Below are 15,013 nucleotides of genomic sequence, written 5' to 3' on the forward strand. Positions count from 1 at the left end.
CTTGTGTGGCTAATTGCAGAAATTTAAAGAAAACACAAACTTGGGAATGTCACAGAACACGGTTTTAAGGCAGAACGCAGAAAGGGGATGGCCTTGGCCATTTGCTCCATTTCTTTCCTGGTATCCGGAGGACTCTGCTGGATTACATTTCAGTATGATGATTCCCCGGAAACTGAGCTACAAGCCCCCGGATCCTAGCACTGGAAGGTTTCATAGCCAATGAATGAAACCGCAGTCTACCCCTATGCCCGGAGACTGGGCAGCCAAGCACACTGCTGAGCAAGGATTTACTTGCTGGCTCCAGGCTTCTCTCTGCCTGTGGCCCCACCTGCTCTCTGTGCCTTTCCAAAGGCACGCAGGTGCCTCACCGGTTTCAGCCCACAGCTCTGTATCAAGGTGACGTGTAGGTTGCACTTGGGGCAGCCAAGGCTCACGGTGCCTTGGGGGACAGCTTCTCTCATTTTACCGTGAAATAAAAATGGGCCAGTCTTTCAGGATTCAGAGATAGAAGCTTCCAGGACTTTCTGATCTGATCAGTTTTGATTTCTAGTAGCAGAAATAGAAAACAGTCATCAGATCATGGGACCTGACAAAAGGTCAGCTCTCTGGCTTTACATCTTCAGACAGAAGGGTGTAATGGGAGAAAAAGTAGATATTCCTAAGAATATCTATTTATCTGCAAGAGGACTCAGATCTTTTTTTTTTTTTTTTTTTTTTTTTTAAATGTGAGCCTACGTGCACACTTAGAAACGTCCCTGTGGAGGGAAGCTTTTCCTCTTTGCATCTTTTAATGGGAATGGAGGACTTTGGTGGCCCTGGCGCATGGCTGTGGGGTGAGGCCCCACTGAGCTCAGATACGGGCACCGAGACTGTGTCAACAAGACTAAAAATAGTTTAAAGTTGAGAGATTCGGTTAGTCAACACTTAGGGTTTGTGGGGGGGGGGGGCGAAATGCACTCAATGACTCAGCTTGACTCGGTTTCTCCATCTAATTAATTTGTTGTTATTTTGAAGTCTGCAGTGGGGCAGACAGCTTCTCTGTGGTGCCAGGCACGGTTCTAAATGTTCTACAAACACTAACCTGCTCAGGTCTCTTGACTTTTCTTGTCCCCATTTTAATGAGGAGGGAACCAAGCTGTGGAGAGGGGCGCAAACCTCTGGTCTACAGGCCACCTCTGACCCACAGGTAGATTTTGTCTGACCTACAAAGAATTTGGAAGATTGCTAAAATTCACATAAAATGGGAACCTCAGGCTTTTCTTGAAAAAATGGGAAGATCTGGTGACTTTGCTCCTGCATTTCTGCCTGGAGACTACTGGCTGGAGCACAGAGAGGTAAGAGGCAGAGAAATGCCTAGACCAGCTGGAATGACACATGCAGACATGGTCCCAGGATGCGGACTGGCTTTCCCGGCCCCCAGAGCTCCCACTCGGCCTGCTGCATGCATTTCTGATGTGTGCCTGGGCCCTGAGGTCACTGGAGTTGGTGACCCTGGTGTTTCAAGCTATTAGAGTTCACTGAAGGGGGCGGATCATTGATGGTGGTGGTGAGGAGGGGTTGGGAGTTGAGGAAGAAATAGAACATTTATTGAATGAATGAATGAATGAATGAGTTCCTGGGCTTGAGCTGAATTTTCTGGGTGGCAAGAAGGGTGTCTGGGGGCTTAGTCTCTTAAGGGTCCGACTCTCGATTTCAGCTCAGGTCCTGATCTCGGGGTCATGGGCTGGAGTCCCACATCAGTCCCACATCCCCGCTCAGGGTAGGGTCTGCTTGTCTCTCTCCCTCTGCTCCTCCCCCCACCCTCAAATAAGTAAATAAAATCTTAAAAAAAAAGATTTTATCTTTTAAAAATATTTTTTAAAGAAGATAGAATCTTAAATCTTTTTAAAGATTAAATCTTTTTCAAGATTTAAAAGCCAGCTGCACAGATGAAATGTGCTGTAAAATATTCAGTGCCATGCCTGGCACATAATAAGTGCTCAACAAACATTACTTATGAAAAGCTCTTTAAAAATGTTCCTTTTAGGGGTGCCTGGGTGTCTCAGTGGGTTAAAGCCTCTGCCTTCGGCTCAGGTCATATCCCAGGGTCCTGGGATCGAGCCCCGCATCTGCTTGGCAGGGAGCCTGCCTCCCCCCTCTCTGTGCCTCCCTCTCTGCCGACTTGTGATCTCTGTCTGTCAAATAAGTAAATAAAAAATCTTTAAAAATGTTCCTTTTAGGCCATCCAAACAAAAGTTTGAAGTTTAGTTAACAGCAACACCCAACTGTTGATTTCGTAATAGTGACAAACATATCCTTGGTGAAGGGAAACTGTACGGTCTTTGCAACTTCTCTGTAAATCACAGATGATTCCACAACAAAAAATATATTTTAAAAATCGCCTTTGGCTGCAAATGATGTACGTCCCTTTTCTTCAGTGGCAATGCTGGACAGTTACTGAAATTAAATCACTAAGCACACTCTCTGGTTTTCATGTACGGAGGTCATTAAAACCATGTTTTGAAGTAAATGATTTCCTCAACTGTTTTTTTAAGATATGTGGAAGTTTTGGGAAACAGCACTTTCCAAATCATCGAAGCCCAGGGTCACTATTAAATGGGCACTGGAGGGCCATGGTGGCCATCAGATCACAATGGGAAGACAGCACCAAAGTCCCTCCTAGCAATGATCATTCTGGTCACAACAGAGATGCAGGATGAAGACCAGAAGGCAGACCAACCGGTTTGAAGCTCAGTTCTATGGCTGCCGCTTGTGTGAGCCCTGAGCAAGTCACTTACGCTCACTGAGCCTAAGTTTCCTCGTCTGTATGATGGGTATCCTAATAATACCTACTTCATAGATTTAAGACTTAGCAAAGGGCTTCAGCTCTGGAAACCATTCAATAAATAAATTGCTGAGCATTTCCACACCCCTTTTTTTCTGGTTGATCCCCAAGCTCAAATCAGAAAGTATCATTTTATTTTGTTTTTTTTTTTAAGATTTTATTTGTTTATTTGACAGAGAGAGATCACAAGTAGGCAGAGAGGCAGACAGAGAGGAGGAAGCAGGCTCCCTGCCAGGCAGAGAGCCCAATGCGGGACTCGATCCCAAGACCCTGAGATCATGACCTAAGCCGAAGGACGTGGCTCAACCCACTGAGCCACTGAGGCACCCCAGAAAGTATCATTTTAATAGACACTTGTGAAACTGAGGTTTCCAGGCTTCCATGGCCCTGGCAGGAGTCCTGGCAACATATTTGAATGGTCATAGGTGTTTGTAAAATTTGCAAACATAAGATGTTTATGAAGTCTTTGTTTTAGGGGTGCCTAGGTGGCTTAGTCGGTTAAGGATCAGGCTCTTGGTTTCAGTTCAGGTCATGATCTCAGGGTCATAAGACCAAACCCCACGTCGGGCTCCGTGCTCAGTGGGGAGTTTGCTTGAGATTTTTTTTCTCTCTCTCACCTTCTGCCTCTCCTTTCCCTCTCTCTCTCTCAGATAAATAAATAAATCTTTTTTTTTTTTTTAAAGATTTTATTTATTTATTTGACAGACAGAGATCACAAGTAGGCAGAGAAACAGTCAGAGAGAGGAGGAAGCAGGCTCCCTGTTGAGCAGAAACTCTGAGTGGGGCTCTATCCCAGGATCCTGGGATCATGACCTGAGCTAAAGGCAGAGGCTTTAACACACTGAGACACCCAGGCGCCCAAATAAATAAATCTTTTAAAAAAATAGTCTTTGTTTTAAAGAGTCCCTTTCCCCAATTGTAAAAGTTCAGGTCTCACAAAATCTGGAACTGTCCCTGCGTGGAGGACAGGTGTGGCCTCAACAGGCTCCAAAGAATCAGCTCCTCTTTCTCCGTGCTGGGATTCAATGGTACCCAGTACTCCCAGGCCAAATGTGGGACCGCTGGATTTGGGGCTCAAACATCTGGCTTCCTTTGCCTCCCAGAGCTGTAGCTCCTTATCTGTCACATGGGAATTAGTTAAAATAATATACAACCGATCCTGGGAGATAATCCATACACATTTGTTTAAATTTCAATTAACAAATCGTAATTGGCCTTTGTCATAAGGGGATTCCACATGTGAAGTATGAACCCGGCGTCATTCTCATGCCGCCGTCTTCTTGTTCTTAATCATGGGGCCGAGATGCCCAACAGGTCATATCTTCAGGCTTGATTACCTTCGGATTCCAAGGGATAAGGCCCCTCATAGGACAGCTGCTAGCTCTTTTTTTTTTTTTTTTAAGATTTTATTTATTTATTTGACAGACAGAGAGATCACAAGTAGGCAGAGAGGCAGGCAGAGAGAGAGGAAGAAGCAGGCTCCCCACTGAGCAGAGAGCCCGATGTGGGGCTCGATCCCAGGACTCTGGGATCATGACCTGAGCCAAAGGCAGAGGCTTTAACCCACTGAGACACCCAGACCCCCCACAGCTGCTATTTCTTAAGAGGATGATAAAGCATGAACACCTAATCCGAGACACTGAATAGGAGTTCCGCAGGGGCAGGACCCCTGATCAGGTGTTAGCGACTAACCAAAGGAGTGAAAAGGAAATGAAGTCAAACCAGAGACCACAAAGGTCCTGATTTTTTGGTCCCTGAAACCCTGTCTACATGGCTTCCCCCAACCAGTCTGGAGTGGTGGAGGAACACAGAGGCCACAGATCTTAGTGGTGGAGTTGACAGAAGAAAGAACCTTGTTCAAATCCCAGCTCTATCCCTTGCCATCTACATGACTCTGGGAAACTGCTTAAAATCTTTGGCCTTAATTTCCTTCTCTGTAAAATGAGGACAACAGTACCTACCTTGTTTGAATTTATCCATACAGAGCTTTTAGTGTAGTGCTTGATACACAGTAAGTGCTCAATAAATGTTAGCGGTTAGTATCAGGCAGCAGTTACCAGAATTTGTTTTCCTGTTTCTCTTTTATTGTTTAAGTAGGTGCCACGCCGGGCGTGGAGCCCAATGTGGGGCTTGAACTCATGACCCTGAGATAAAGACCTGAATGCTTCACCGACTGAGCCACCCCGGGGCCGCCCTCCATTACCCTGTTTCTGGAATGTTTGGTAGAACTGGCTTGTAAACCACTTATGCCGGGTGTATATCTGTATGTGTACGTATCAGCTACTGCTTCAGTCTCCCCAACAGTGTCAGGTCTATTTAGGTCTTTATATCTTGGCTCAGTTTTGTTAAGTGATGTTTCCCTAAGAAGCTGTTAATATCACCCAGTGTTCATCCTTTTTATCATAAAACCTTTTCTGCTTAATTTTTAATAGTGATTTTCTTCCCTACTGCAGTTAAGCTCTCTTTTTATGCCTAATATCATTATTTATATTTTTATTTGTTTTGATCAGTTTAGTAAGATATTTTCCTTAGATTATTAGTCTTTTCAGAGAACCAACTTAGTTCTTCCTCTCAAAATCTTTTGTTTTTTATTTTGTTTTCTTTAGAATTACCCTTATTGATGCCTTGATAGCTCAGTTGGTTAAGCATCCTCCTTTGGCTCAGGTCATGATCCCAGGGTCCTGGAATGGAGTCCCACATCGGGTTCTTTGCTCAGCAGGGAGCCTCCTTCTCTCTCTGCCTGCCGTTCCCCCTGCTTGTGCGTGCATGTGCTCTCTCTGTCCTTGACAAATAAAATCTTTTAAAAATTACCTTTATTATTATCTTCCTTCTGTTTTCTTTGGATTATTCTATTTTTTATACTATTTTAATAGCTTGCATTTGTAAGGATTAGCATGTGGTGGAAACATTAATTCTTACCTCACAAGCTTTTCTGAAAAGTACAGGAGATTCTGCATGGGAAGGGCTTGTAAAGATGCTTGGTAAGTGCTTGATAGGTGCGAACTATCAGTAGTATCCGTAAGCCTCAGTTTTATCATCTCTAAAATGGGTCCTTGGGAGGGTTAAATGAAATACTTTGTGTAGAATCCTTTGTTCATGTATGTTGCTTGTGATCAGTATTATTGTATTATTCCCTGGATGTACACTATATTTGTCACCAATTATAATGGTCACAGTTGTGCCCGGGATAAGCAAGAGCTTTGGCTTCCTCTTCCAGGACGAGCTACCTAATTGGCAAGGCCCATTGCAAAATCAAAGTGTGGGGCCTCTTGGTACAATCTTATTAAGAATTCCAACATGGCGACAACAGAGCATTAAACCAAGAATGGGGCTCTTCTGAGCACAGGGACAAGTTGCATACCCCTGAAGCTGGCCCTGTCCTCTCCCAAGGTCACCTGGTCAACTAGTGTTTGAGTCTTGGAGGATCATTGTTACAAAGGCCTCTTCCCCTGTCCCTCCACACATGTGCATTCTCCATTCTTCTAACTGGTTCCAGGACCTTGGAATTCTGTCTGACCCCTAAGGCCGCCCCTAATGCAATCAGAGGGACACTAGATCCAGAGTCAGCTCCAAATCAAAGGCCAGGACAAAACCTTGGATAAATTACAGCCGTTGTAGAGAAGCCACCTTCCACCTTGTTCTCATATTCCGTATGTTTATAGTCATAACTCAATGAAGCTGGCAACATTTGCCGTTGATAAACCTGGTTGGGTAAGCAAGGCTGATGGGGTAACAATAATAACTAGAGCAATTTAAGAAGGCGACAAGCTTTGGTTTGGAGGCCAGATCATACTTTTAAATAGGCAAAGGTGTTTTCAAAAAGAATGCGTGATGATTTCTATTGATGCGACTCAGAATGGCATTTTTCTACAAGCAATTGTTTTCTTGACTTTGCAAGGATAAGTCACCTTGGGAGCCAGATACATGAACACATGAGCCTCCCTGAAATGCTAGTGCTTCTCTGCTGCCAACAGTGCTTCTGTCCAGTATGAATGAGAACCAGAGCCTCCCCGCATGAAACGGTGCCCCAGCGGCCAGCATCCCTCAAGCACTAAACACGTTCCAGGACCCTTGCTAGGTGCTTTCCAAGGGCTGTCTTACTTAGCTCTTTGAGCCTCTCTGTAGCTAGTTAGTTGTCCAAGTTCACTTTAGGAAGCGGGTGAGCCAGGTCTCCAACCTACCTGTTTGCCCACAAAACCTGTGTTCCCAGCCACCCCCACGCGTCGCATACACGTAAGTGCAAAAAAAGATAAAGAGACAGGAATGATCACTGATAGGTCTGTCTGTACTTAATGCAAATTGTACTAAGGCCTTCACACGTATTGTCCCCTTTGTACCTCACCCTGGTTTTGTGAGGAAGACGGAATTATTATGGTGCCCATTAGACAGATCGGAATCTAAATCCTGGGACGTTGCTACAGGCCACACAGCTAGTGATGGAGTTACAGAAAGGCTCTCTATGCAGTTGTGGCGGTCAGCTTGGGCTGCTGTATAACAAGGTATAAGGTATCATACGCTGGGGGCTTAAACAACAAACTTTGGTTTCTCCCATTTTTAAAGGCTGGGATGTCCGAAATCCAGGCACCACAAATCTGAGTTCTGGTGAGGGCCCCCTGTCTGGTTTGCAGACGGCCACCTTCTCGTTCAGATGGCAGAGAGCTGAGACAGTCAGAAGACAAGCTCTCTCGTGTCTCTTTATAATGGCACTATATGCATCCTGGGGTCTCTGTTCTCATGAGCTAATTACCTCCCAAATGCCCCATCTCCCAAGGCCATCCCACTGGGGATTAGAGATTCAACACATAAATTTTGGGGGAGGGCACAAATATGTAATTCATAGCAGCTGTTATAGCTTCTGAAATCAGAGAAGGGGAATTTCTTTTTCTGAAAAAAAATTTTTTTTATCTCTCTTTTCATCTCTCAGGGAGAGAGAGCACAAGGAGGGGGAGCAGCAGGCAGAGGGAGAAGCAGACTCCCCGCTGAGCAAGGAGCCTGATGTGGGACTCGATCCCAGGACCCTGAGATTACAACCTGAGCTGAAGGCAGACGCTCAACAGATTGAGCCACCTGGGCATCCAAGAGGAATTTATTTTCTTTGTTGCCATGGAGAACATGACTGTCAACTTTTAAATTTTTACTACTTATTTTTTGCTCAACATGGAACATGTTTGGCCTTCACTGTTCCAAACAGAGAGAGGCATAGGGGTGTGAGAACCACACCATAGGCGTGTGAGCCCTCAAAATCTTGAAGTTACACACACACACACACACACACACACACACACATACACACACACTAGACGGCTTGACGCCAGTGATGAAGGAGTTAAAAATCCTTTCAATGGTCAGCCTCAGACATTTGCTGAACCAGGCCAGCAACTTTTTCTCCCCCCACCTCCAGGAAAGGTTATAAGTAAACACAGTATGTAATAGATCTGTACTCTCTCATTCCAAGCCACGGTCAGCACTGGAAGGTTACAGGAAACCCAGGGACAGACTATATGTGAGGACTGGGGGTGACAGAGGTTCCCTTTCTCTTACGATAGGCTTTTGCTTTTAATTTGGAGAACATTCAGATCAACTCAAAAGTCCGGAATATAGACTAATAAATACGTATATTCTCACTGCCCCAAATCACCGAATATAACCTGTGTTCAACCTCTGAGATATTTTTTGAATAAAAAAGTAAAACATACCGATAAAGTTCCGCCACTAAACCCATCCTCAAGCCCTCCTCCCCATCAAAACCTACAGTATCATGAAATTTGTGTTTCCTCCCAGCCCTGTTACAGTAATTTTAATATTCTGTATGTATGTATATATCTGTCTATATCCATCCCTATCTCTAAGTGTCACATTAATTTATGTAAGTACTTTCTTGTTCCACTTCTCTTGTTCTCCAATGTAGCATATGTTGATTCATACGATTCCTTTCAACCCCAGGCTCAGATTCTCTCTCAGGAACATACCACGTTCTATTTATCCTTTCTCTGACTGGTGATATTGTGGCTGTTTGCAGCATTTTGCTATTCCAGCGGGGCTGGGAGCCTTCTTTCGACCTTGAGGCATTTGCTAGCCTGGGGTTGTATGTTCTGGCTATCTACAGTGTTCCCAGCAGTTGATACACGACTTTCCCAAGTGTCACAGGGAAATGTACTCCTGCACTGCACCCTTGCCTTCCACCTGGGGCACAACTCCTACTTGTAACACATCCGAGCTCTTTACCCAGCTTAGGAGACCCATGGGAGCTGCCCGGTGCCCACACCCCTGCTTCCGCTTCCTACCTTGGCCACGCTCGTCCTGGCGTGGCCAACTCCTTTGCAGCCCCTGGACCTTGTGCTGACGGCCCCTCTCCAGTGCTGCTCTTCTGGGGGGCTCCGCTGTTCTTCCCCAGACCTGAGCTGGCCCCAATACTATTGCCACGTGCCCCCTTGGCCACCCCCCACTGGAAGTATGGCTGTTGCATCTGACTGGATTTCTAACTTTAACTTCAAAACTGACCCTTCACTCAGTTACTACAACAATTTTTTTAAAAAAATATTTTATTTATTTATTTGAGAGAGAGACAATGAGAGAGAGCATGAGAGGGGAGAAGGTCAGAGGGAGAAGCAGACTCCCCATGGAACAGGGAGCCTGATGCGGGACTCGATCCCAGGACTCTGGGATCATGACCTGAGCTGAAGGCAGATGCTTAACCAACTGAGACACCCAGGCGCCCTACTACAACACTCTTATGGGGTAAGTATACCACTGACTACACTTTTCCGTTTTATGAAATAAAATTCATGAAATCTAAATTCAGATCAAATCTCTTCCATGAAAATATCGTGTCCACATTGAGACAGGCTGTTGGCACAAATCACATCCTAGGTTGCAAAGACTTGGTGTGAAAAAAAAAAAAAAAGGGTAAAAAAAATCTCATTCGTTACTTTTTGGAAATCACCTCTCCCACTACTAGAAAATTTAACATTCCGAGAGGTTAACTGTAGCAGAACAGAGTATTAAATAAAAACAAAATTCAAGAAAATAAGTAATAAATTGAAATAAACTTAAAAGTTTGAAAACCTGGAATCAAGAGAAGCACTAGAACACGAATAAAAGAAAACACATCATTATCATAAAATAAGAAAGAGCTTGAAACGGCTTCCACCCATTTCTTTTCTCCTTCTTCAATCTGGCTACGAGAACGTGGAGGTCCAAAGGCCCTGTGGCTTGGGACCGGCTGCACCGCCCAGAGCCTCCCCGAGCCGCCTCCTTTGGGTCCTTCTGAACTTTGCGGTAACCTCCCCTTCTCCTTGGGACTCTGCCTAACCGGACCCACAGGAACATCACCCCCTCACTGCACGGCCTCCATCGCGTTGACGGGCTTTGTTCTCATCACAACGCCCATCACGCCGGACACTGCGGGGCGAGGGGCGCGTTTATTTCTTTGCGGTTTGGCGGGCGCTGGGGTATCAACACGCACCTTCTCGACAGCCTGGGCGCCCCGGTCCTGCAGGGTACTCGGTGCCAGAAGCGCGTCCGCCTCCTGCTCTAGGCCCGGACGTTTTCGTGGCGCGGACTCGCCCTAATCATTCCAACAGTTCCCAGAATCGGCCAAACCAACGGCAGATCGCCACGCACACCCCCGACCCGCCCTCCTCGGGCCGGGCCGATGGGGCCTGAAATCGAACACCCAAAGCCCACATTTCCTATTTTGCGTTCCAGGCGCAATTTGATCTAATTATTTTTAATGTGTCACCCAGCCTGCCCGGAAGGTGGACACCCGGGATGGGGTGGAGGGAGAGAAAAGATAGAGTTTGGATTGAGCGCAGGAAGCACGTTTGCCCGCAGCTTGATAAAAGATCATGGCCGGAACCAAAAAAAAAAAAAAAAAAAAAAAGAAAGAAAAAAAGAAAAAAAAACCCCAATCAATCATTCCTTTCTTGATGGCTATTTTAAATATTTAGCTGAAATTGTCCTCATCTGGGTGTCAGCTGTTTTCTCTGCAAACACCCGTAGCTCTTGGGCTCACACACCATGCGGGGAGTGCGCAGGGCCCCCCCCCCCCCCCCCAGCTGCAGGGGGACCTTTTGTGTTTTCAATTTAAAGCCTCTGGGTTGATAGTTCACATTAACATGGGAAGAAATATACAACTTGCAAGTTGAGAAAGCAGTTTTTACTCATAAAATCCTTTGATAGTTTCGCCATCTGGTCAGAGTGAAGCCCCGCATAAAAGAGGCCCAAATAAGGTCAAAGGGCACACTCTCTCAGGGTCAAGGGGGCCCGTCAGAGTTTGCTCTAGTGGACGCCACTAAAAGGACGCCTGACAAATTATTGCGCATTCCATAGCCTTTTGCGCAAGTATTTGATTACAGTGGACAGGAATGTTGTTGATATTTTCAAACCTGAGTCCGGGAGGAGGGGAGGGACGCCGGCCGGCTCCCGAATGTTCTCTGGGCCGCGCTGTCCCCGGCCTGCTCGGCCGGACGTGCGCCCCGTCTCCGACCCAATGGCCTCCGCGGGCCCTGGGCGGCGGTGGCTCGTGCAGAAACCTTTTGGCTTTGGCAGTGGTGTGAAGAGCTAGCTTCCTCCCCCGTGGGGAGAGAAGAGAAACACACTGCGGTGCCCCGAGCGGCCAGGAAAGCCCCACTGCTCTGTTTCTTGCTGTTTAGTAATAAAATAGGAAAGGAAACTGTGATACTTGGAACTGCTCTCTTTCCGGTGTGAATGTCAACAGAGAGAAACATATTTATGGCTTTATTTCTCAGGCTGGGGCTGGGGGGGGGGGGTTGTCAGAGACAGAAAGGAATTTGAGGTGATTAAGTGTCGCTTTCTCTAGAGGCCTGGACGAAGGCAGAGGGAATCACTTGAGTTTTGTGGGGTCTTGGACAACACGAGTACAGTAAGGCCCGGGCGGGCCTGTATACACCTTGGATTTCCAAAAAGTGCCCGGAGAAACTTCTCCTCACTTGGAATGAGGAAGAAGGATGAAGAGAGCGTTTGTGAACACATTTCTTGCTGCGGCTTCAGAAGGTGATGGTCACGATGCCGGGCAAGGACGGTTCCCTTCCCGGGAAGGACACCAACACTTGTGACAGCTTGGCCGCTCTTTTTACGGAAGACATCGTGTTTCTGGTGCATTTGTCATTTTCCCAGGATCCAGGCCAGGAGGAAAGGGGGCGGAGCCTCCAGACAGACAGCTCAGTGGCCAGTCCGAGAGGAGGCAAGGCCTGGGTCCCCGGCAGACAGAGGACTGGCTGTGGTGAGGGGATCTGAGTGTTGGACACCCCCCCCCCCAAGTGTCCCAAGGAGGGGCCCGGAAGTCCCTTGGGCCCTGTTTTATTTTTTATTGCATTATAATACATGCAAAGTTGACTATTTTCCTAAAGTGCAAAACTCGGTGCATTTAGTCCATTCACAATGTTGTGCAACCTGTGAACCATTCCAGAACATTTCTGTTAAGCGAAAAGGAGCCCTCCCCATACCCTTGTTCATTAATCAGTCCCTCGGGCCTTTTTTAAAAATAACAATTTCTATCCCCCTGGGGACAGTGCAACACGCCCGTAAACAATGGTGAGAAGCTGCTTCCTGGATCATTTATTGACTGAATCTGTTTCCTTCACGGTTGCCAAGTCAGAAGTGAAAGAAATAAATAGACACATACACGTGCATATGTTCAGCTATAATTGTGTGTGGATGAGAGGGTTGGGGGGAAAAAAGCATCTCTCCATTGCCGATCATGTGCAATTTTTTTTTTCTTTTTTTTTTAGGTTTCTTCCTCGCCATCACCCCTCCCACGGCTTTTTTTTTTTTTTTTTTTTTTTAAAGTAGGCTCTACATCCAGCATGGAGCTTGAACCCACAGCCCCAAGAGTCACATGCTCCACCAACTGGGCCAGCCAGGCGCCCCTGGTCCTGTGTAATTTTAAGTTCTGCTGACGGTGAGGGCCCCACGGGTCATCCAGTCCTGTGTCTCCAGATGTCATATGAAAACATCACGGCGGTAGGCCTCGGATTTTCAAGGTAGCAAATGTTTATGAGGAGGACGGTGACTCAGAACATGAATAAAAGTAAGAAAGAGAGAAAAAGTAAAAAAAAAAACAGAAAAAAAGTAAAAAAGAGAGAATTAACTGCAACTGCTCTTGACAGAATTAAGAGCGGTGCTAACTCTGGGTCAGGCCTGCTACTTTGTGTTCACAGGCTTCATCTCTTTAACCCACTGGAAGACTCAATCTGCAAAATAGGAAGAGTGGTCCATTATCCCATTTTACAGGCTCCTATAGAGGAACTAAGACACTGCTGAAGGTTATAAATTACTTAGTACCAGAACCGCTGGGTCTAAACTCTTATACATGAAGCTCGATGCCATGAAGAAAGTACAAGTTTAATACAAATCATGTGAAAGAAAAGAAAAAACAAACACTTAACTACACACACAGGCTGTGTATAGGCTATAGAGGCTGCGAGCTTCTGGAAAGTGCGGCGGACGTTCTTGCTTGCGACTGGACAGCCACTTCCGCTCAATCCTTGCACCAAGACCCTGATTTGGTGCAGACCGAATGGCACCTACCTCCTAGATTCATCTAAACTAGAAGTTTTCAATTTTTTTTCTTTTTATCTCAAGACACCAACTTAGAAATGAAAACTGCAGAAAATGTAGGCAGTACTTTTTTGGATGTTAGCTATAGGACCATTTTTTCCAGATTTGTCTTGTCAGGCAAGGGAAACAAAAGCAAATTAAACTATTGGAATCACACCAAAATCAGAAGCTTTTGTACAACAAAGGAAACCGTTAACAAAGCAACAAGGCAACCTACACAATGGGAGAAGATATTTGCAAATGACATATTTGGTAAGGGGTTATTATCCAAAAATATATAAAGAATTTACACAACTGAACCACCCAAAACCCAGTAATCTGAGTAAAAACGGGCAGAGGAACTAAACAGACATTTTGCCAAAGAAGATGTGCTGAGCACCAAAAGACACATAAAAAGATGCTGAACTCCACGAATCATAGGGAAATGCAAATCGAAGTCACATGTGTCCGAATGGCTAAAATCAGCAACACAAGAAACAAGTGTTCGTGAGGATGTGGAGAAAAAGGAATCCTGTGTACTCTGGGTGGGAATTCAAATTGATTCAGCCACTGTGTAAAACAGTACGGAGGTTCCACAAAAAGTTAAAAATAGAAATACCACAGCGGCGCCTGGGTGGCTCAGTCAGTTGAGCATCTGATACTTGGCTTAGGCTCAGGTCATGATCTCAGGGTTTTGAGACTGAACCCCACATTTGGCTCTGCGCTCAATGGGTAGCTGGATTGAGATTCTCTCCCTCTCCCTCTGCCCCTCCCCCTGCTCACTCTCTCATTCAAAATAAATAAATAAAATAAAATCTTTAAAAAATAACAAAATCTTAAAAAGAAAAGAAAAGAAAAGCAATACCATGTGATCCAGTAATTCCACCTCTGGGTATTTACCCAAAGAAAATGAAAACACTAGTTCGAAAAAATACACACACCCTTTGTTTACTGCAGAGTTATTTGCAACAGCAAAGATAGGAAAGCAACCAAAGTGTTCACCTATAGATGAATGGATAAAGAAGATGTATCATATATATCTTATCTCTATCTCTATCTGTATAGAGATAAAGATACGTAATGGAATATTAGTCAGCCATGAAAAAGAATGACCTCTTGCCATTTGCAACAACATGGATAGACCTAGAGTGTATAATCCTAAGTGAAATAAGTCAGAAAAAAATCAATACCACATGATTTCACTCATATGTGGAATTTTTTTTTTTTTAAACTAATCTCTACACTCAACATGGGGCTCAAACTCAACACCCTGAGTTCAAGAGTGGCAGGCTCTACTGACTGAGCCAGCCAGGCTCCTCTCACTCACATGTAGAATTTAAGAAACAAACAAAGAGACAAAAAACCCGAACTCTTAAATACATAGAACAAGCTCGTGGTTCCCAGAGGGGAGGTTGGTGGGGGGGATGGGTAAAAAGAGTACACTTACGATAAGAAAAACAAAAAAAAGGATGAAACTGAAAAAAATTAAAATGTTTATTAATCCATTTAAAAACAATAATAATCCCATTGCATATTAATAAACAAGCAATTTGTATGAAATATGTTATGAACAACAATATTTTCCCAAAAAATCCATTTAGTGAGAGGAGTGGCACTATCTTTTACATT

General features: G+C 45.1%; 1 long non-coding RNA gene across 1 annotated transcript in view; it reads right to left on the reverse strand.

Moving 5' to 3' along the window:
* The window catches only part of LOC309871686, a 49,553-nt gene extending 39,176 nt beyond the window's left edge, over positions 1-10,377 (reverse strand). Inside the window, exon 1 of the long non-coding RNA XR_014315436.1 lies at positions 10,290-10,377. This is a non-coding gene — a long non-coding RNA (uncharacterized lncRNA). The remainder of the gene's footprint in view (positions 1-10,289) is intronic.
* Between the last annotated feature and the right edge of the window lie 4,636 nt (positions 10,378-15,013).

Source organism: Mustela nivalis, assembly GCF_964662115.1.
Source record: "Mustela nivalis genome assembly, chromosome: 8".
NCBI lineage: Eukaryota > Metazoa > Chordata > Mammalia > Carnivora > Mustelidae > Mustela > Mustela nivalis.